The 24,253-nt window shown below is 38.9% G+C and overlaps 1 long non-coding RNA gene, 1 other non-coding gene and 1 pseudogene across 2 annotated transcripts; 1 reads left to right on the top strand and 2 right to left on the bottom strand.

Annotated features, from left to right (window-relative positions):
* Nucleotides 1-5,660: 5,660 nt before the first annotated feature.
* LOC134486585 (uncharacterized) lies at nt 5,661-12,958 on the bottom strand. The gene is made up of 2 exons (XR_010065807.1): nt 12,775-12,958; nt 5,661-9,000 (listed from the first exon to the last, which is right to left on the bottom strand). It is a non-coding gene; the product is annotated as an uncharacterized LOC134486585 (long non-coding RNA).
* Ppid-ps16 (peptidylprolyl isomerase D, pseudogene 16) lies at nt 9,954-11,526 on the top strand (annotated as a pseudogene).
* A 7,683-nt stretch (nt 12,959-20,641) lies between the features above and the next one.
* Nucleotides 20,642-20,748, bottom strand: LOC120102567 (U6 spliceosomal RNA). Its single transcript, XR_005504203.1, has one exon. It is a non-coding gene; the product is annotated as a U6 spliceosomal RNA (small nuclear RNA).
* Between the last annotated feature and the right edge of the window lie 3,505 nt (nt 20,749-24,253).

Raw genomic sequence — 24,253 nt, 5'->3', positions numbered from 1 at the left:
TTTCAAAACATCAAATGCACTAAACAAAGAAAGAATGTTAAAAGTAGTAAGGGGAAAAGTCAAGTAATATATAATGGTGAACCTATCAGAATTACATCAGACTTCTCACCAGAGACTATGAAAGCCAGAAGATCCTGGAGAGATGTCAATACAGACTCTAAGAGAACACAAATGCCAGTTCAGGCTACTATATCCAGCAAAACTCTCAATTAACATAGACGGAGAAACCAAGATATTCCATGACAAAACCAAATTTATACAATATGTTTCCACAAACCCAGTGCTACAAAGGATAATAGATGGTAAACAACACAAGGAGGGAAACTACACCCTAGAGAAAACAAGAAAGTAATCTCCTTGCAACAAACCCTAAAGAAGAGAGCCACACAAACATAATTCCACCTCTAACAACAAAAATAACAGGAAACAACAATCAATATTCCTTAATATCTGTTAATATCAATGGACTCAATTACACAATAAAAAGATAAAGAGTAACAGACTGGATACATAAAGAGGACCCAGCATTTTGTTGCCTACAGAAAACATAGCGACAAAGACAGACAGTATCTCTGATAGAAGGCCGGAAAACAACTTTCCAAGCAAATGTTCCCAAGAAACAAGCTGGAGTAGCCATTCTAACATTGAACAAAATCAACTTGCAACCAAAACTTATCAAAAAAGATAATGAAGGACACTTTATATTCACCAAAGAAAAAACCCACCAAGATGAACTCTCAATACTGAATATCTATGCTCCAAATGCAAGGGTATCTACATACATAAAAGAAACCTTACTAAAGCTCAAAGCACACATTGCACCTCACACAATAATAGTAGGAGATTTCGACACCCCATTCTCATCAATGGACAGATCATGGAAACAGAAACTAAACAGAAACATAGAGAAACTAACAAAAGTTATGAACTAAACGGATTTAACAAATATTGATAGAACATTTCATCCTAAAACAGAAGAATATATCTTTTTTCTCAGCACCTCATGGTACCTTCTTCAAAATTGACCATATAATTGGTCCCAAAATAGGCTTCAACAGATACAAGAAGGTTGAAATACTCCCGTGCATCCTATCAGATAACCACAGACTAAGGCTGGTATTCAATAACAACAGAAATGACAGAAAGCCCACAAACACATGAAAAATGACCAATACTTAATCAATGATAATTTGGTGAGGGAAGGAATAAAGAAAGAAATTAAAGACTTTTTAGAATGTAATGAAAATGAAGGCACAACATACCCAAACTTATGAGATACAGTGAACAAAAGTGCTAAGAGGAAAACTCATAGCCCTGAGTGCCTCCAAAAAGAAACTGGAGAGATGGCTTGACAGCACACCTAAAAGCTCCAGAACAAAAAGAAGCAAATACACCAAAGAGGAGGAGAAGGCAGGAAATAATCAAACTCAAGGGCTGAAATTGACCAAGTAGAAACAAAAAGGACTATACAAAGAATCAACAAAATGAGAAGCTCGTTCTTTGAGAAAAACAATAAGAAAGATAAACCCCTAGACAGACTAACCAGAGGTCACAGTGAGTGTATCCAAATTAAAAAATCAGAAATGAAAAGGGAGACATAACAACAGAATCTGAGGAAATTAAAAAAAAAAATCTTTAGATCCTACTTTAGATCCTACTACAAAAGCCTTTGTTCATCAAAACTGGACAATCTGGATGAAATGGACATTTTCTAAACAGATACCAGGTACCAAAGTTAAATCAAGGTCAGATAAACCATCTAAACAATCCCATAACTCCTAAAGAAATAAAAGCAGTTATTGAAAGTCTCCCAACCAAAAAGAAGGAGGAGGAGGAGGAGGAGGAGGAGGAGGAGGAGGAGGAGGAGGAGGAGGAGGAGGAGGAGGAGGCGGCCAGGACCAGATGAATTTAGTACTGAATTCTATCAGAATTTCAAATACCTAATACCAATATGGTCCAAAATATTCCACAAAACAGAAACAGAAGGAATATACCAATTGTGCTTATAACTTTGTGTGCTAAGCCACACAAAGATCCAACAAAGAAATAGAACTTCAGACCAATTTCCCTTATGAATATTGATGTAAAAATACTCAAGAAAATTCTTGCAAACTGAATCCAAGAACACATCAAAACGATCATCCATCATGATCAATTAGGTGTCATCCCAGGAATGCAGGGATAGTTTAATGTGAAAATCCATCAAAGTAATTCACTATGTAAACAATTCAAAGAAAAAAACACATTATAATCTCACTAGATTCTGAAAAAGGATTTGACAAAATTCAATACCCCTTCATGTTAAAAGTCTTCAAAAGATCAGGATTTCAAGGCCCATACCTAAACATAGTAAAAGCAATAGACAGCAAACAAACAACAAACAAATAGACAGCCAACATCAAACAAAATGGAGAGAAACTTGAAGCAATCCCACTAAAATCAGGGACACACAAGGCTGCCCACTCTCTCCCTACATAATCAATATAGTACTCAAAGTCCTAGCCAGAGCAATCAGAAAACAAAAGGAGATCAAAGGGATACAAATTGTAAAGGAAGAAGTAAAAAAAAAAAATCACTATTTGCAGATGATATGATAGTATACTAAACTGACCCCAAAACGTTCCACCAGAGAACTACTAAGCCTAATAAACAACTTCAGCAAAGTGGCTGGGTATAAAATTAACTCAAACAAATCAGCTGCCTTCCTCTACTCAAAGGATAAACAGGCTGAGAAAGAAATTAGGGAAATGATACCCTTCCCAATAGTCACAAATAATATAAAATATCTTGGGGTGACTCTAACCAAGCAAGTGAAAGATCTGTATGACAAGAACTCCTTCTTTCTGGAGAAAGAAATTGACAATAACCTCAGAAGATGGAAAGATCTCCCATGCTGATGAATTGGCAGTATTAGCATAGACAATATTCATGAAGCCAAGCAGTGCATGCTGACAGGAGGCTGATATAGCTGTCTCCTGAGAGGCTCAGCCAGAGCATGACAAATACAGAGGGAAATGCCAGCAGCAAACCGTTGAACTGACAATAGGGTCCCCATTGGAGGAGTTAGAGAAAGGATTGAAGGAGCTCTAAAGGGCTTGCAATCCCATTAGAACAGTATCAAGCAACCAGTGCTCCCATAAACTTCTGCCCAAAGACTATACATCGACAGACCCATGGCTCCAGTCTCATCTGTAGCAGAGGATGGCCTTGTTGGGCACCAATGGGAGGATAAGCCCTTGGTCAAGACTGGACACCCCCAGTGTAGGGGAATGTCAGGGTGGGAGGCAGGAAGGTGGTTGGGGAGGGGGAACACCCTCACAGAAGAAGGGGGAGGGGAGATGCAATATGGGGCCTATGGATATGAAACCAGGAAAGGGAATAACGTTTGAAATATAAATAAAAAATATGCAATTTAAAAAAATTAAAAAAAGAACAAACAGAAATCACAGGTATAGAAGAAGAGAAGGAAATTCAGGTCAAAGGCACAGAGGTATTTTTTAAAAATCATAGGAGAAAATTCCCAAAATGAAAGGAAGGGAAGAGATTCCTATTAAAGATACAAGAGACATTGAAACACCAAATAGACAGCAAAAGAAACTTCCTGTCTTAGTGTATTGCATGAAAATATAGTGATGTAGGGGAGGAGCTAATAATTAAATCTGGTTCCCTAATTGGTTATTGATTGTGTCAGTAAAGAAGGCCTAGAGCCAATTGCTGGAGGGAAGGGACAGGAGGAACTTCTGGGTCCTAGGAGAAAAAAGAGACTGCAGGAAAGGGAAGGGGCTCTTTGGAGCCATGCATTGGATGGAGAAGAAAGCAACAATCATGTAAGGCCTCAGGGCACCTACTAGTCTTGTCAATAAGAATTACCTAGATGAACTCTAGGAAACAGAATTTAAAAGAACAATCAAACATTTCATCAAAGAAATCAATGGATTTAAAGAAGATACATAAAACCATCTCCGTGAAATTAACAAGAAAAAGCTTAGGGATACATTTCTGTGTGATGCCCAGGAGAACACAGATATAAAGCTGATGCAAGTAGTGAAGAAAACCCAAGACTTGAGGAGACAGTCAGTCAGAGGTAGAAACATGAACGACGGCTCAAACCCAACTGAAGATAGAATTGAAAATCCAGTAACTCAACTAGAAAACTTAAAGGAGTGCCTTACAAGTTGAGTCGAGCAGAAGACAGAATATCAGGAGATAAAGTGGAAAATCTAGACCAAATAAGCAAGGAACATAAAAAGTTAAAAAGCAAAAAGTAAGTAAGTAAGTAAGTAAGTAAATAAATAAATAAATAAATAAATAGATAAAAAACCAACAAAAAACCCAACAAAAAGCAACAACAACAACAACAACAACAAAAACAGGAAAGGAATATAAAGGGACACAATGAATTGAAAAAACATCAATTAGTTTGTTTTAGACCTTGGGACATATTTCACATACCAAAGCAGACATGGCCTTCAGGTTCTCCCAGCATTTCCCAGTCCCTACCTTATACCCTGCCCCAACCCTGAACTTTCCAGCTAAGGGCAGGGATGCCTTTCCCCAGACGGGCTTCCCTATATATCCAAATATTTTGCTCTCTTTTTATCTCCTCTTCCCCTCTTTATGCTCTCTCTCTCTCTCTCTCTCTCTCTCTCTCTCTCTCTCTCCCTCATCCCTCTCATCTCTCTTCCCATGGTGACTTCCCTTACCTTCTTCCTCGGGGCCAGTGATTATATACTATATACTATATATATATATATATATATATATATGTATATATGTATGTATATGTAATCTGTCTTGAATTGGCTCACCAGTAGAGAAATTATCACAATTTATAGGCCTAGATAAGAAAGAAGAGTCCCAAGTGAAAGGTAGAGACAAGCTCTTCAAAAGGGTTGTAGAAGGAAAGATAAACCTATACAGAAACAGGAAGCACAAAGAACATCAAATAAACAAGACCAGAAAAGAAACTTCCCGTGACATACCACAGTTAAAACACTAAGCATACACAATAAACAAAGTAAATTGAAAGTGGCAATAGAAATAACCCAAGTCACATGTGAAGAGAAAACCCATCAGAATAACAGTTTGATGGAAACTTTGCAGGGTAAAGGAGCCTAGAACAATGCATTCCAAATCTTAGAAGACAATCGCAGATGACCTAGACTATATCCAGCAAAACCATCTGCCTTAAATAAAGAAGAAAGAAAAACTTTTCATGATACACACAACCTTAAAGTTGTTTATCCAACCAACAAGACCTGAAGGAGACAAAGAAAGCAGTATTTGAGGCTGAAGAGCGACTGAGCATAACAGAGACACCCTGGAAAGAAATACAAAGCCATAATTGTTAAAACACAAAATACCATCCACCAACACCACCAAATATCAACAACACCATGACCACAATTAACATACACATTTCAGTCATAAGTACCAATGGTGTGATATTTGAATTAGGAATGATCCCCACAGGCTCATAGATTTGAATGGTTGGTCACCAGTGAGTGGCACCATTAGAAGGTATGGCCTTGTTGGGGGAAGTATGCCACTGAGGGGTGTATAATATTTATCCCTTTAAATTTTGACTAATATTTACACCAATAAAGACATGGGAGGCAAAGACTGATGCAAAAACATGCTAGCTTGGTGAGGTAACTTTATTTTCTTTTTTCTTTTGGTTCTTTTTTTCAGAGCTGGGGACTGAACCCAGGGCCTTGCGCTTCCTAGGCAAGCGCTCCACCACTGAGCTAAATCCCCAACCCCGTGTTTTCTTAACTATATATAAAATATCTTCTGTAAGCCCGATGATGCTACAACTGAACTGCTAGCTATCGTCCTACTGAGCTAGCTAGTCACATTGTCCTTGAGCTCCTCCAAACCTAAGAGGGCTCCTTAGCTCTCTTTCCTAGACCTGTGTCCAGCCAGCTGCTTCTCTATTGTTCCTGAAAGCCCAAAGAGAAAACCCCTATCTCTTCCATGAAGGCTTTTCCAAGCCAAACTAATTGCTTATCAAAGAAATCTCTAGCTTGCCTACACCTTTGGCAGGCTAAACCATGTCACCATCATGGGGCACAGGACTCCAAGCCAAGTAAGGATGAACCATTTCAAGTTTACAGTGGGGTAGCTCAAGGCTATCCAACTGACTTTGCCTTAGATCATAGACAGGACTTCTCCCAAGCACCTTACCTTGGGCAGGAACTTTTCATTCTTTTTAATGCAATTGAAATCCACATGATATCTTTCTTTTTTTAGAATTATTCACACCAGAAGAGGGCAACAGATCTCATTACAGATGGGAGTCGCCCAGAACGTTTCATTCTTTAGCATTCTTATATATGGAGGCTTTTAGAGGCACACCTCAACTGCTTCTCTTCAGGACATGCTTAACTGCATCTTTCATCTGTTTAAGCTTTATATTTTGTTAACAATTCGGTTTTCTATGTACAATAATCAAATATCCTGTAACAAGGGTGAGCTCTGAGGTTTTAAATACCTACTCCAGCTTGGGACCACGCTCCATTTAAAAAAAACAAAAACAAAAACAAAAAAAACAAAAACATAAACGAACTGGCCGCTGAACCGAAATAGCACCCAAGTATCAGGAAGAACCTCAGAGTTTGTCCCTGGCCAGAGTTATTCTCTAGCTACTTCCTAGCAACAGATAATCAAAGATGAGTCTGATCGTTCCAGATGTACTTTCAGACCATTTGTGATTACATACGATCTTGCTTCAGAGCACCCACCGGTTGGCTTACAATAGTCATTCATTAGATGCTTGCCAGAATGGACACCCTCTCACTCGCTCCCATTTCTTATAAAACCTTGTTCCGCTGAGAGCTTCACCAAACTGTCCCGTGGGTCAGTGGAATTTGACCCTGATGTAACTGTAATAAAGAGACTGTAATGTGATTGTACCAGAGTCGGTTCCTGGTTGGCTTTGGGGGCTTGCAAAGGAGGCACAACACGTCTGTCTCTCTCTTCCTGCTGCCTGCTGATCCAGATTTAGAACTCTCTCTCCTTCTCCAGCCTCATGTTTGTCTGCCTGCTGCCACAGTTCCCACCATGATGATAATGGACTAAACCTCTGAACCGCTAAGTCCACCCCAACTAAACGTTTGCCTTTATGAGAGTTCCATCTTGTCTCTTCACAGCAATAGAACATCAACTATGACAATTGTCTTCAATTCTCTGATCCAAAGACACAGGCTGACTGTAGAGTTACAAAAGACCTCAGATAGCCAAAACAATCCTGAACAAGAACAACAATGCTGGAGGTTTACCATTCCTGTTGCACCCAGTTTTCATGGTTCCCAAAAACCACCAGGAGTTCAAATATGTATGCAAAAGCAAAGAACTTAAGCCTGGACCCCCAGACTCCTCCAATGGAGCAGATCAGTGCTGAGAGCCAGAAGCCTCAAATAGGCAGGGATTTATATTAGTTTAAGCAGGGAATTGCGGGGAGGATGTCTAGCCTAGCAGTTACCTTATTTGGCAAGGGGTATCCTGGGTGCACAGGGATTGGTCAGTGATGACTTCGGACACTTTGAGCAAGAGATCTATAACCTCTGTAATTTTAGGCACTTTTTCTTTGGCTCGGGTTCAGGGCAGTTTCTTCCTGGTATTTTTATTAATCAGGGTTCAAAAGGTGGACAAGCAGGCTCAAGATAGAGTCAGCTTACAGATTTGAGTTTCTCCCATCACCTGTGTTTCTCATTCCCAATATTAAGATATATTATACAACCATAGGAATAAAAACAATATGGTACACAAAACTAGATGTGTAGACCAATGGAATAAGATCAAAATCCCAAAACGAATACATGTAACGTCAGCTGTTTAATATCTGACAAAGTTGCTAAACATAACCTATAAACAGACAAAATCTTTAACAAATTGTGCTGGGGAAACTGGATATCCATATGCAGAAAAATAAAGTTAGATCTGTATCTATCACTGCACAAAGTCTCCAAATAAATCAAAGACCTAAATGTGAAACCTGAAACATTGAAACTAAAGGAATCATAAGCAGATACAGACATGGAAATGGGCTTTCTGACTAGGACTCCCTTTGCCCAAGATCTAAGGCCAATAATTGACAAGTGGGACTTCATAAATCTACAAAGTTCTGCACAGATAAAGAACAATCAACCCAATAAAGAGGAAACCCGCGGAATGGGACAGAATCTTGGTCAGCTCTCTATCTGACAGAGGATTAGCTAGAATGCATAAAGAGCTTAAAAACAAATAAAACAAACAAACAATAAATTAAAAAATAAAAAACCAAGTGGTTCATTAAGAAAATGGGCCTGGCACCTATCAGAGAGCTCTCAAAAGCAACGGGAGGAAAAGGCTCTCAAAAATTTTCCAATCATCCCTAGCAATTAGGAAATGAAAATTAAAACACCTTGGAGATTTCATCTTACCCCTATCACAATGGAAAAAGATAATCCAAACAGCTGACATCAAATGCTGGAAGGGGTGTAGGGGAAAAGGGAGCCCTCATTCATGTTGATGGTATTGCAGATCTGTAAATCAATGTGGAGAATCACCGAAAGTCTAGAAATGAAGCTATCAGATGACTCACTGGTAGCACTTTCTTTTTTTTTAAAGGATGTATTTAGTGTGTGTGTGTGTGTGTGTGTGTGTGTGTGTGTGTGTGTGTGTGTTGATATTTACTTCGTGCATGTGGCCAGTGGAGACCAGAAGAGAATGTCAGATGCCCTGGAACTGAAGTTACAGCAATTGTGAGATACAGTGTGGGTGTTGGGAATGAAACCTGGGTCCTCTGCTAGAGCAGTGAGCACTCTTAACCACTGGGCTGTCTCTCCAGCCCCAAGCACTTCTTAACATATGCCTAAGGGACTTACTTGACATCCTATCCAAAGTGCTCAGTCACGTTCAATGCTGCTTTATTCACAATAGCTAGGAAATAGAAATGCCCTTTAATCATCGAATGGACAATAAAAATGTTGTACATGTTCACCATGGAATGCTGTTCAGCTGTGAAGAAAAGTGAAATCATGCATTTATCAGGTAAATGGGCTGAAAAGGTCACATTGAATGAGGTAACCCAAATCCAGAAAGTCAAGCATCACATATTGTCTCATACTGGAGGCTCATAATTCCAAGACTTCAGATGTGAGGATGCTTCAGTAACTGTAGAAGTAGGAAAATCAAAGGGGACCATTGCAGGGGAGCAGGAAGGGAAGCAGTGGAGAGGAGAATAGCACAGTATAAGTGACCCGAATATGGAAATGGGAAAAGAGAGGCCCTTTAGTCAGGGAGGTAAATACAGAAAAAAGAGACAGAGGGATAAAATAACAATAAGGATTTGGCAAAAGTCATAAGCTATCATACTAATAGTTACTTGCCTATAAAAATTCTACAACATGCATAATTCTGTGTATTAACATACATATATAGTTTAAATAAACTCTTCTCATTATGCTAACAATGCTCCTTCAAAGAGCCAAGGACCACTTGACCAAAAAAACAAAAACAAACAAACAAACAAACAAAAACAACAAAAAAAACCCCATATCAAACATGAGAAGCCTTCTTCTGGATTTGGTCAAGGCTGTTCAAGATAATCCCTAACATACATTATCTTGCTATGTACAGCTCTTGGTTTATCCCAGTGTTGAAGATAACCTTCCAGGACAATTGAGAAGTAGCTAAAGATTTCCTGGATCAAGGACCCGGACCCAGGCAGAGACTTTACTCTTCTTCTCAGGAAGTGCTTAACTGTTATCTAGAAGGACCAGGAGGCTGGGGCTTTTGTTCTTGCTGTCATTATTCTGCCAAAGTGGGCACAACCACCAACAGTATTTAAAGTGTATGGTAAGGCTCAGTGTTTGCTTCCGCTTTATTCAAGGCTACAATTAATCAATGCACTATTGTTGAATCAGATCACAGCAAAAAAAAAAAAAAAAACAAAACAAAAAAAACAAAACCAAAAACCAAAACAAAATAAAAACAAAAACAAAAAATACCTGTACACAGTGTGGAACACAGCAATCTGAAAAGCAATCTGCCCCCCACCTCACCTCCCCATCCCTGATGAAAGAATTCCACTAAGGTAAAGCTAGATTTCTGTTTTACAATAGAAAAGGATTTTAGTATGAGCTACCATTAGACTGAGTTGTTGTTTGTTTAAGAGCATGTTTGTCAGAGGTCTTAAACACAGGGGTTGATGGAAATGGAAAGCAGTGCTAAGAGGAAAGTTCATAGCACTAAATGCCTTCAGAAAGAAATCGGAGGTGTCACCAGCCTATAATGTAGAGGTGCAGTAGAGTTTGAGCCCCTCTCGCACATGGGGCATTTGTGTCCCACTTTCCAGCTTCTGCAGTGAAGATGTCCCATCCATCCCCAGCAGTCAAACCCTCCAATTCCAATAACCCTCGAGTCTTCTTGGACGTGGACATTGGTGGGGATCCGGTTGGACGAATTGTTTTAGAATTGTTTGCTGATATTCCCAAAACTGTAGAAAAGTTCCGTGCACTGTTTACAGGATAAAAGGCACTGGACCAACAACTAGGAAACCTGTCCATTTTAAAGGATGTCCTTTCCACCAAATTATTAAGAAATTTATGATTCAGAGTGGAGACTTCTCAAATCAGAACGGGACAGGTGGAGAAAGTATTTATGGTGAAAAATTTGAAGATGAAAATTTTCATTATAAGCATTATCAGGAGGGTTTGCAGAGCATGGCAAATGCAGGCCCCAATATAAATGGTTCTCAGTTCTTTATCACAACAGTCCCAACTCCTTATTTGGATGGCAAACATGTGGTATTTGGTCAAGTAATAAAAGGACTAGGTGTGGCCAGGATGCTTGAAAATGTAGAAGTGAATGGTGAAAAACCTGCCAAACTGTGTGTTATTGCAGAATGTAGAGAATTGAAAGAAGGGGATGACTGGGGAATAGTCCCCAAAGATGGCTCTGGTAATAATCATCCAGATTTCCCCAAGGATGCAGATATAGATTTAAAAGATGTAGATAAAATTTTATTATTATCTGAAGACTTAAAAAACACTGGAAATACTTTTTCATGTCTCAGAACTGGAGATGACTATTAAAAAATTTGCGAAGGTTTTAAGTTACGTGGATAGTTCAAAGGCTGTTATTGAGAAAGCAGATCTATCCAGACTGCAACCCATAACCTTAAGTTGTGTGCTGAATATTGGTCTTGTAAATTGAAGATGTCAAATTGGCAGGGGGCAATCGACAGTTGCTTGAAGGCTCTTGAAATGGACCTTTCAAATAGTAAAACACTATACTGAAAAGCGCAAGGATGGCAAGGATTAAAATATGAACAAGCATTGGCTGATCTTAAGAAGGCACAGGAGATGCCCCAGGAGATAAAGCTATCCAGGCAAAATTGCTTAAAGCCAAATAAATGATAAAGACACAGAAAGATAAAGAGAAGGCAATGTCTGCAAAAATGTTTGCTTAATAAGGATTAAAGTTTCCTTAACTATTATACATTGATTATATAAAGGACAATGTATATTACTGTCTACATGATCCCTGATGTGTTCCTTGATCTTTGTTCTTGTTTACATAGCAGTGCTGACATAGGTTCCTTCTTAATAAAGTGTTACAAAATAAAAAAAGAAAGAAAGAAGGAAAGATAGAAAGATAGAAAGAAGGAAGGAAGGAAGGAAGGAAGGAAATTGGAGAGATCTCATACTAGTACCTTAGCAGCACATGTAAAAGCTCTAGAAGGAGGAGGAGGAGGAGGAGGAGGAGGAGGAGGAGGAGGAGGAGGAGGAGGAGGAAGAGGAGGAGGAGGAGGAGGAGGAGGAGGAAGAAAAAGAAGGAGAAGAAGAAGAAGAAGAAGAAGAAGAAGAAGAAGAAGAAGAAGAAGAAGAAGAAGAAGAAGAAGAAGAAGAAGAAGACCAAATCCACTGGTCCACTGGAGAGGTAGATGACAAGAAATAATGTCAAACTCAGGGCTGAAGTCAATTAGAAACAAAGAGAACAATACAAAGAATCAACATAACCAAGAGCTAGTTCTTTGAGAAAAAATCAACAAAACATACAAACCTTTAGCCAAACTAAAAGGCACAGAGAAAAATATACAAATTAACAAATGAAAAGGGAGACATTAAAACAGAAACTGAGGAAATTCAAAAAACCATTATTTACTTCAAAGCCTGTACTCCAGAAAATTTGAAAAATCTAAATGAAATGGATGATTTTCTAGACAGACACCACTTACCAAAGTTAAATCAATGTCAGGTAAACTAAACTGTCCTATAACCCTTAAGGAAATAGCAACAGCCATTAAATGCCTCACAACCAAACTAAACCGAGGGCTAGGTAGCTTTAAATCAGAAATCTACCAGACTTTCAAAGAACAGCTAATTCCAATATTCCTCAAATAATTCTACAAAATAGAAACAGAAGGAACACCGCCAAACTCATTCTATGAAGCCACCGCAACCCTGATAACCTAGACCATGCAAAAACTCAAGAAAGAGTATTTCAAACCAATTCATTTTATGAACATTGAGTAAATATTCAATAAAATAGTTGCAAACCAAATAAAAGAACATATCAAAAACATTCACCAAGATCAAGTAGGCTTCATCCCAGGAATTAAGGAATAGTTCAATATATGAAAATCTCTCAACATAATCAAGTTATAAAAACAAAGTGGGAGAAAAAACCCGCAAGATCATCTCTTTAGATGCTGAGAAAGCCTTTGGCAACATCTAACACCTCTTCATGTTAAAAGCCTCGGCGAAATCAGGGACATAAAATACATACCTAAACATAAGAAAAGCAATATACCGCCACAAACCAACAGCCAATATCAAATTAAATAGAGAGAAACTTAAAGCAATCCTACTATATCAGGGACAAGAAAAGGCTGTCCACTCTCTTCCAATCTATTCAGTATAGTCCTTGAAGTTCTAACAAGCAATAAGTCAACAAAAGGAAACCAAGAGGATACAATCTGGAAAGGAAGCAGTCAAAGTATCACTATTGGAGTATGATGTCATAGTATACATAAGTGATACCCAAAATTCTACTGGAGAACTCCTACAGCTGATAAACACTTTCAACAAAATTGCTGGATATAAAATTAATTCAAAGAACTCAGTTGCCCTCCTTTATACGAATGATAAACAGACTGAGAAAGAAATTAAAAAAACAACACCCTTCACAATAGCTACAACTAATATAAAATATCTTGGTGTAACTCTAACAAAGCAAGCAAAACCCCTGTATGGCAAGAACTTCAAGTCCCTGAAGAAAGAAATTGAAAAAGATATCAGAATAGAGAAAGATCTCCCATGGTTGGGCTGGAGAGGTGGCTCAGTGGTTAAGAGGCTCTTCCAGAGGTCCTGAGTTCAATTCCCAGCAACCATATGGTGGCTCACAACTATCTCTAATGGGATCCAATGCCCTCTTCTGATGTGTCTGAAATTAGCTACCGTGTACTTATATACATAAAATAATAAACAAATCTTTAAAAAAAGATCTCTCATGGTCATGGATCAGTAAGATTAACATAGTGAAAATGACCATTTTTCACCAAAAATCATGAGTCCATACAAGTCCCATCAAAATTCCAACCCAATTTTTTATAGACTTTGAAAGAGCAATTCTCAACTTCATATGGAAAAACAAAAAGCCCAAATTAGCCAAAACAATACTGAACAATAAAAGAATGTCTGGGGAAATCACCATCTATGATCTCAAGCTGTACTATAAAGCAAGAGTGATAAAAACTGCATGATATTTGTATAGAAACGGACAGGTTGATCAATGGAATTGAATCGAACACCCAGAAATAAACCCACACACCTACAAAGAGGTGATTTTTGACAAAGAAGCCAAAACCATACAATGGATAAAAGAAAGCATCTTCAACAAATGGTGCTGGTCAACTGGATGTCTGCATGTACAAGAATGCAAATACATTCATTTTTATCACCCTACACAAAGCTCAATTCCAAATGGACCAAGGACTCCATTATGCAATCAGATACACTAAATCTAATAGAATAAAAAGTGAGATACTCCAATAGAGTCCACAGACCCAAAGACACTAAACAAGAAGGAAGGCCCAAGGGAGTATGCTTAAGTCTCATTTAGAAGGGGTAATCACATTCTCATAGGGAGCATAGGGAGGGATGGAATTGGGTGGAAGAAGGGATGGAAAGGGGAAAGAGTGTGTGTTTCAGGATCAGGAGTGGGGAGAGGCTGGAGAAAGGACCGGAGGACCAGGAGAATGAATCGAAATCTGCAGTTGATGGTGGTGAATCTCTAGGAAGTTCCAGAGACCTGGGATGGAAGTGGATTCCAGGAGTCAATTTGGGTAACTTTAGCTGAGACACATACTAGTGCGGATATGGAACCTGAAGAGCCCGCCTCCTGTAGTGAGTGAGGCAGGAACCCCCAGTTGAGGAATAAGAACATCAACCCACAAACAAAGTTTTCAACCCAAAATTTGTCCTGTCTAAAAGAAATGCGAGGACATGATGGACTAGCGACAGGAGGCATGGTTGTCTTCTGAGAGGCTCCACCCAGCAGTTGACTGAAACAGATACAGAGATCTACAGCCGAATATTGGACAGAGGTTGGGCACTCTTATGGAAGAGCTGGGGGAAAGATCAAAGGCCCAAAGGCCAAAGGAGATAGAAACTCCACGGGAAGACCAACTTGCTCATCTACGCTGGACGCTTGGGAGGTAACAGAGATTGAACCACCAACCAAAGAGCATACATAGGAGCTGGACCGAGGCCCCCAGCACAAATGTAGCAGATGTACTGCTCAGTCTCCATGTCGGTAGCCTAACAGCTGGAGCAGGGACTGCAGTCTCTATAAGGAAGTTGAGACCAAGCAGAATGGATCAAGTGGGGAAATAGGGAGTAGGTATTTATTAGACTGAAAAGGGTTGAGATAGAAGATTCCACCTGCAAGTCAGTTACCCAGCAGTCTAGAAAGTAGCAGACACCACTCAAAGAGGTTTTGTTGGTCCTCCAGTCAGAAGTGTTCCAGAACCTATCAACCCACAAATATTATCAGTGACGTCAATTTTCCTGTCTAGAGCTTCAGTTCATCTGAACCTTTTAGGTCATCAACCCTTCAAGAATGAGGAAGGAGATCTCAACAAGGTGGTCATAAACTACTCCAGGAAGAGACATTATTAAGTGGCTTTATAATCTAGAATACTGGTTACTCCCAAGTTACATCTCTAAAGGTTATTAAAAACAACCTTCACCCTCCAACACACACCCTTTTAACATTGTTCAAAGAGTATATCTTACACAACATAAAAAAGGTATGTTTTGGAAAGCACGCATTGCTTCTGTAGCCAATTTTAGCCAGTAAATTGGAGTAGGACAGGGGAAACCAGACCTTCTCTCTGGAAATATTCCTCTTATGTCCCTGTAATTTCCTATCTTCTAATTTTGCCTCATTTCCACTCATGTATTTTTTAAAAAGTCATTGAATTTTTGAAATATCTTTATTTCATATGAGTACAGTGTAGTTGTCTTCAGACATACCAGAAGAGAGTATAGGATCCCACTATAGATGATTGTGAGTCACCATGTAGTTGCTGAGAATTGAACTCATGTATTTTAAAGGTATTTTTATTCATGACCTTCTGTGTTCTATTACTATAAAAACTTAATGAAACTGTTAAGATAAAGTGGCTTAGGAAATGTCACGTTACCCTCAACCCTATTCCCCAGCCCCAGCCCCAGCCTCATCCTACATATAAACAAATGGTCTCCTAGCTTCTGCAAAAGGATTCTTGTAAAGTGTTTTATAGATCAAAGGTCTCCTCCCTCTCTACTGGGAAAGGGTCCTTTGTGAACACCACCCCTCAGCCTAAGTCCACATGATGTGATCTCAGACTTTTGACTTTAAAAACCCTATGGTACCTTGCCTTTCTGAGCCGCTAGCCTGCTTGGTCAGTGAGCTCAGTTTACTGTTAATTTGCTTAATAAGCATGGTGATCTATAAGTTTCTTGAGTGTATTATTTCAATCACACTGTAATGTAATACTTGAATAGTACTATGAACATAGTAATCTGAATCTGTGTTCCCAGGCCACGATCATTCATACTCATCTAGAATGAACTTTATTTTATTCTGTTTTGGCTGTTTTTGTATCAACAGTTATATAAAGCACAACACAATTGAACCGAACAACAACAGAACTCAATTCTAAATTCTCAGAATATATTTGTTTTGAATAATAGCACAAAGAACAAACTCCATTCCTAGATCTTTAGTTATAAACCATTAACTACATACCATATGTGGATCATCCTCAGTTGCTAAGCATTTCAGTCCCTCTGCCCTCACCAACAGTTTGGAGTTTATCATAGATTATTAGCACAATAATAAAAGCACAAAGGGCAAACTCCACACTCCACTGGTTCTATAATTTACAAATCATTACTCACTTGGACCAGTGGTAATATTACTATCTCTGTGCTGTTGACTGTCACTGGATATCTAACATTCTCACAGAAAGTGAGAAGTTACCTCCTTGAGTACCTGTAATTAACACATGACATTTAACAAAAATTAATTATTGAATAAAAAAATTGGTTACCAAAGATGAAAACAGAGCAAAGACATAAAAAAGATGATGATTCTGGAAGTAGAATTAAAACAAATATTGTGAATTGATAGAATAGCTGATTATGGGAATATGGACACTATCACCATTTGAAAGATCCAAGGAAAAAGCTCAGCTTATCAACATAAATAAGTGAAATGCTTGTGATGAAGAGAATAAACATCTCTTGAAAAAATGCCACCAGCAAAGAATTTCATTTAAGGATGACTATGATTAGACCTATTTCACTATAATGAGTGTGCAGTAAAAACATGTTGGGAGTTTTTATAATCTGTATTTAGAAAGGGGCACAGAAATTCACCAAAGCATAGAAAACATATATAGTCCAGATTGTAAGGAATGGGGAAATTGTTCTTAGACTGGGAGGTCCTGCTTTCACCAAATATTTTCTCACTACCCATCCCTTAATTTTTAATCTTCTAATATTTTAAATTCTTTATAAATTTTCCTGCTATTAGTGATACTTTATTAGCTTTTGAGTATTTTATGAGGTGAGTTTTGATATTCACCTCTTCCTTGATTCACTTCCCCTTCCCTACCCACCTAAATTTGCATCCTTTAAAGAAAAAAATCAAATTCAATGTGTGCTACCCATATACCTTTAGATGTATGACCTTGCACTGAAGTATATGGTTGGTTGATCCACGAGTGATCGACCATACAATAAAACTGACTCATTCTATACAGGCAGCTATCAGCTGCTAACAGCTCCTCAGTTAGGGGTGGGATTTGGAGATGACCTCTTCTGATGCAGGGATTTCGTCTGGCTTGAGCTTGCATAGTTCTTACTCATTTTGTCAAAAATCACTGTGAATTCATAGGTACAACTACCCTCCTATGTCCAGAAATCACTGTTTTCTTGTAGTCAACTTTGGCTCTTATACTCTTTCTTCCCTATCTTCCAGAAGAATCCATAAGCCTGGGGAGGGGGAGGAGTAACCTAAATGTTCAATGTGTGGCTAAATATTCTGCAGTCTCTTATTCTCTGCACCTTGACTAATTGTGGGTTTTTGTGATAATCATCATCTATTGGGAGAAAAAAAGATTCTCTGATAAGGATTGAGAAATGCATTAATCTATGGGTAAAAGACTTTCATTTAAATTAAGTTGAATACTATGTCCATTTAGCAGATTAACAGTAGTGTATTTTCCCCAAAGATCTAAGATCTATCTAGCTACAGGTTCTGGACCTTGATAATAGTGTCAGGTATGGATTTCATTTTGTGGAGCAGGCCTCAAATACAATTAGAAAGTAGTTGGTTACTCCCATGTTTTGTCCACTATTGCACGACTGGCAATGTCTTGCCAGGCCAGTCATTATTGCAGCTCTTGGGGTTCATAGCTGGGTAAAATGGATGAATACTTTTTTCCTACAACACTATGCATGGGACCTTCTAACACCAGCCAGTAAGAATGGGAGTTTGCGGGTGAGTGCCTAAAGTTTCTAACACACACACACACACACACACACACACACACACACACATACACACAGAGAGAGAGAGGGGGGGGGAGAGGGAGGGAGGGAGGGAGAGAGAGAGAGAGAGAGAGAGAGAGAGAGAGAGAGAGAGAGAGAGCGAGCGCTATATTGGAAGAATTCTGAGTGCTTGTGAGAAAACTCCAAAAAAAAAAAAAAAAAACAAAAAACAAGAGTCTTGTGACCTCAGTTTCTTTAAAACATGGAATTGTTCTTAAAATATGTTCCTCATTGGAACCATGCTCTCCCAAGTGTAGTGGATAGGAGTAAGTTTACTTCAGATTATTCATTACAAGTGACTATTGTTGTTTGTTTATATGTATCTATGGAAAAACATGTTTTTGTCAGATGCAGCTTGTCCATATGATTGCACACTTTACTCCTGTGACTCCTCTTAACCCTGATAGTATAAATTGTCCGATGCCTCGAATAAAGGTGGTTAATTGCATGAGACTTTAGTCTGCTTCATTTTTAGGGTTCATTCTTCCAGGTTCATGCTGTTTTCAAAGTGGTTAATACCCCTTCTGAGCAGCAGTGTCCCTAATAGACACTACAAGCTAACAGACAAAAGCCCAGTGCTAAGAATGAGTTACCCCTTTTGGAGTTGTTGACCAGTAAGGTTCCATTAAACCCTCAGATACTATAAATTCTTGTCATTGCTCTTGGTTAGCATCTAAACCGTGATGATAAGACCATATTGCTGAAGACAACATACACTAATGGCATTTTAATGTTTTTAAGAAAATGTTTTAAAAGTCATGGAATTATTTGAAAATTGCCTGTTGGTCATTCAGTTCAGTTTTATGAAATAGCTTGCTGAGTCACTATCTGTCTTGAACACACACGCAATACAGCCTGTCTTTAGTTTGCTTTTGTGTGTCTATGATAAATAGAGGGCCTCATAAATTCCTGGTAAGTACTCTATGTTAACTATGTCACAGACCCATAAACTTGCCTCTACTTTTTCAGTTAAATGTTCTCACTCATATATCACAGATTTGTTTTTTACATGTTTATCATATATAAGGAAATTTCTTACTATGAGATAATATAAAAATAAAAAATGAATCTGTAGTTTATAATCATTTCTATCCTTTTTTCCCCCATCTTTATTAAATTGGGTATTTCTTATTTACTTTTCAAATGTTATTCCCTTTCCAGGTTTCCATGCCAACATCCCCCTAGCCCCTCCCCCTCCCCTTCTATGTGGGTGTTCCCCTCCCCATCCTCCCCCCATTACCACCCTCCCCACAACAATCCTGTTCACTGGGGGTCCAGCCTTGGCAGGATCAAGGGCTTCCCCTTCCACTGGTGCTCTTACTAGGCTATTCATTGCTACCTATGCAGTTGGAGCCCAGGGTCAGTCCATATATAGTCTTCGGGTAGTGGCTTAGTCCCTGGAAGCTCTGCTTGATTGGCATTGTTGCTCATATGGGGTCTCAAGCCCCTTCAGCTCTTCCAGTCCTTTCTCTGATTCCTTCAACAGGGGTCCCGTTCCTAGTTCAGTGGTTTGCTGCTGGCGTTCGCCTATGTATTTGCTGTATTCTGGCTGTGTCTCTCGGGAGAGATCTACATCCGGTTCCTGTCAGCCTGCACTTCTTTGCTTCATCCATCTTATCTAGTTTGGTGGCTGTATATGTATGGGCCACATGTGGGGCAGGCTCTGAATGGGTGTTCCTTCTGCCTCTGTTCTAAACTTTGCCTCCCTATTTACTTCCAAGGGTTTTCTTGTTCCCCTTTTAAAGAAGGAGTGAGGCATTCGTGTTTTTGTCACCCTTCTTGAGTTTCATGTGTTCTGTGGATCGGGGGTAATTCGAGCATTTGGGCTAATATCCACTTATCAATGAGTGCATACCATGTGTGTTTTTCTGTGATTGGGTTACCTCACTCAGGATGATATTTTCCAGTTCCCTCCATTTGCCTATGAATTTCATAAAGGCATTGTTTTTGATAGCTGAGTAATATTCCATTGTGTAGATGTACCACATTTTCTGTATCCATTCCTCTGTTGAAGGGCATCTGGGTTCTTTCCAGCTTCTGGCTATTATAAATAAGGCTGCGATGAACATAGTGGAGCACGTGTCTCTGTTATATGTTGGGGCATCTTTTGGGTATATGCCCAAGAGAGGTATAGCTGGGTCCTCAGGTAGTTCAATGTCCAATTTTCTGAGGAACCTCCATACTGATTTCCAGAATGGTTGTACCAGTCTGCAATCCCACCAGCAATGGAGGAGTGTTCCTCTTTCTCCATATCCTCGCCAGCATCTGCTGTCACCTGAGTTTTTGATCTTAGCCATTCTCACTGGTGTGAGGTGAAATCTCAGGGTTGTTTTGATTTGCATTTCCCTTATGACTAAAGATGTTGAACATTTCTTTAGGTGTTTCTCAGTCATTCGGCATTCCTCAGCTGTGAATTCTTTGTTTAGCTCTGAATCCCATTTTTTAATAGGGTTATTTGTCTTCCTGCAGTTTAACTTCGTGATTTCTTTTTATATTTTAGATATAAGCCCTTTATCAGTTGTAGGATTGGTAAAGATCTTTTCCGAATCTGTAAAAAAATGGAACGCTTCACGAATTTGTGTGTCATCCTTGCCCAGGGGCCATACTAATCTTCTCTGTATCATTCCAATTTTAGTATATGTGCTGCCGAAGGGAGCACAATCATTTCTATTCTTAAGCACTGTTCCACTCCCCCAACACAAACACACACACACACACACACACACACACACACACACACACACACATTCTGGGGCATAAAACTATGAAGATGCATACTGAGTTTTATTTTGGTCTCCTAACTGAAGTACACATATTAACAGAAAGACCTTAGTCTTGACTTGCTAAGAGGCATTGGCTTCATGTAGCTTTTTTGTTAGAATTTTGTGGACATGAATGGATATGCTCATTACTCCTTTATTAGCACATAATAATAGACTGGGCACACTAGTTACTATTGTCTAAAAGATAAAACAACTTCAAGAGAAGAATAAATATTTTCCCCAGGAAGTAAATTATAGAAATTTGCTGAAAACAAACAGAAAAAAAATAGTGTAGTTGCCACCGAGGAGAGTCTAAAGCAGGAAGCTGCCAAGTTAAAGTTTCACAGATTTCTACAGGAGTTCACAGGGTAAGTGCCACACTTCCTGAGGCCCTGGGAACTTCCGACTTCCAAAGATAAGTTCTCGGTAACAACCCTAGATCTTGTCTAAGTACTTTTAGAGAGAGACACATTGCTTTGGAAGACAGTGACTTTCTGGAGTATGTTGCAGGAGGAGAACTGGTCCCTCTACAGAAACTTATTTATTTATTTATTTATTTATTTATTTATTTATTTATTTCTTCCTTTCTTCCTTCCTTTCTTTCTTTCTCTCTCTCTCTCTCTCTCAATATATATATATATATATATATATGTATATATATCTGTGTTTGGATTGGAACATGTAAAACAATAATTCATTTGTCTTTTTATGAGTTTGCTATGTTAAAATCATAGATGGACATGTTTATGTTAATCTGCCATGACAAAATTGATTGACTAAAAATAAATTCACACCCACATTGGCTTTCCTGGCTGCAATTGGTCAAAGTAGTTACAGTTTTCCTTGAAAAAAAATAGCCACTGGCAACCACAGGCTCTTTTAGTTCCAATCTTAATTATTAATTTTAACCTTCAGATCACACACTAAACATTACACAGCAATTGGACATATAAATATGTGTGCATGGAGATGCAGAATGGTTACAGAGGTTAAATGCATTGCATCACACTTCAAACAGGTTGTATTGAAGGCAGAGATAGAGAACTGATACAGAAACTCACTGTGGTGTTTAGATAAGATGTTAAGTAATCCACTTGGAGAGCAGCTTCAAAACAGAGCTTGGCTGCAGGGTCACAAGGTTGTGATTGGTTTTAGGGTTGAGTCAAACTGGAATGGTAAGGTGCAGGACTCTGGAAGTCATAAAGGTGAGGCATATGATCCAATGACTGAAGGCAAAGTACAAGGCTAAGTCTGGATAGATAAATAGATGGATGAACAGATAGCAGTCCAAGTAGACTCTGAACAGTGAAAACGACGTTAAACCAAATCCTTGGGATATCTGCATGCCAGCCCCTGCATGTACACCAGGTGGTCAGACAGCATGGCCCTGAGGCTCTCTCCATTCCAGAATGAGGAATCCACTTTTTAGTGTGTCTATGTGAGGATCTACTGGGATACTATGTAGCCCAGGTCAGACCCAAATTCATGACAGTCTTTCCAGCCTATACAGAAATGGGGTTTTAGTTCTGTGCCACCTGCCAGAGTTCCTTTCATTTGGTTAATTTGACTAAGAGTTTTTCAATCTTGTTTATCTTTTCGAAGAACTAAATCTTTCATTGGTCCATTGATATTTTAGGCTCCATTTCACTAATTTTATCTTTGATATTTTATTATTTTTTCTACTAATTTGGAGTTTGACTTGTTACTTTTTTTAGAATTTGAGATACAGCACTATAAACTCCTGGATAAGAGTCATTCAACCCCTAAAAACCCACAGGTTGAGAACTGCAGCTGTAGATATTTAAGGCTGTTCGATCTGTAATAGTATTCTGGTTTATTTATTGGTTTGTTTGTCTTGATATTTTATCTTTCAGTTCACTGGTGCTTGTTTTATAAAACCAAGTACATCAATATTCAATGCACATATATATTTACAATTCACCTATCTCTGTTTTTTTATTATTGGATATATTTCTTTATTTATATTTCAAATGTTAATCCCTTTCCTGATTTCCTGTCCATAAGCCCCCTATCCCCTCCCCCTCCCCCATAAGGGTGTCCCCCACTACCTCCCTTATAACTACCCCTGACATTCCCCCGCACTGGGGATCCAACCTTGGTAGGACCAAGGGCTTTCCCTTCCACTGGTGCCACAACAAGGCTATCCTCTGCTACTTATGCAGTTGGAACCCCGGGTCAGTTCATGTATATTCTTTGGATAGTGGTTTAGTCCCTGGGAACGCTGGTTGGTTGGCTTGTTGTTCTTATGGGGTTGCAAGCCCCTTCAGCTCTTTCAATCCTTTCTCTAATTCCACCAATGGAGATCCCTTTCTCAGTTCAATGGTTTGCTGTGAGCATTTGCCTCTTTATTTGACATGTTCTGGCTGTGTCTCTCAGGTGACATCTGTATCTGGTTCCTGTCAAGATGCACTTTTTAGCTTTGTCAATCCTATCTACTTTTGGTGGCTGGATATATTTATGGGCCACATGTGGGGCAGGCTCTGAAAGAGTGTAGCATCCACATTTTGGTCATCCTTCTTCTTGAGCTTCATGTGGTCTGTGAACTGCATCTTGGATAATTCGAAATTTTTCGCTAATATCCACTTATCATCGAGCACATACCATGTGTGTTTTTCTGTGATTGGGTTACCACATTCAGGATGATATTTTCTAGGTCCATCGATTTGCCTATGAATTTCATGAAGTCATTGCTTTTCATAGCTGAGTAATACTCCATTGTGTAGATGTACCACATTTTCTGTATCCATTCCTCTGTTGAAGGGCATCTGGGTTCTTTCCAGCTTCTGGCTATTATAAATAAGGCTGCTATGAACATAGTGGAGCATGTGTCTAGGTTGTATGTTGGAGCATCTTTTGGGTATATGCCCAAGAGAGGTATAGCTCGGTCCTCAGGTAGTGCAATGTCCAATTTTTCTGAGGAACCTCCAGACTTATTTCCAGAATGGTTGTACTAGTTTGAAATACCACCAGCTATGGAGGAGTGTTCCTCCTTCTCCACATTCTCACCAGCATCTGCTGTCATCTGAGTTTTGATCTTAGCCATTCTCACTGGTGTGAGGTGAAATCTCAGGGTTGTTTTGATTTGCATTTCTCTGATGACTAAGGATTTTGAACATTTCTTTAGGTGCTTCTCAGCCATTCGATATTCCTCAGCTGTGAATTCTTTGTTTAGCTCTGGACCCCATTTTTAATAGGGTTATTTGGCTCTCTGGAGTCTAACTTCTTGAGTTCTTTGTATATTTTGGATATAAGCCCTCTATCAGTTGTAGGATTGGTAAAGATCTTTTCCCAATCCATTGGTTGCCATTTTGTCCTAACAACAGTGTCCTTTGCCTTACAGAAACTTTGTAGTTTTAAGAGGTCCTATTTGTTGATTCTTGA

Source organism: Rattus norvegicus, chromosome 4 (assembly GCF_036323735.1).
Source record: "Rattus norvegicus strain BN/NHsdMcwi chromosome 4, GRCr8, whole genome shotgun sequence".
Classification (NCBI taxonomy): Eukaryota; Metazoa; Chordata; class Mammalia; order Rodentia; family Muridae; genus Rattus; species Rattus norvegicus.
This window is presented reverse-complemented; position numbering and strand designations above follow the sequence as displayed.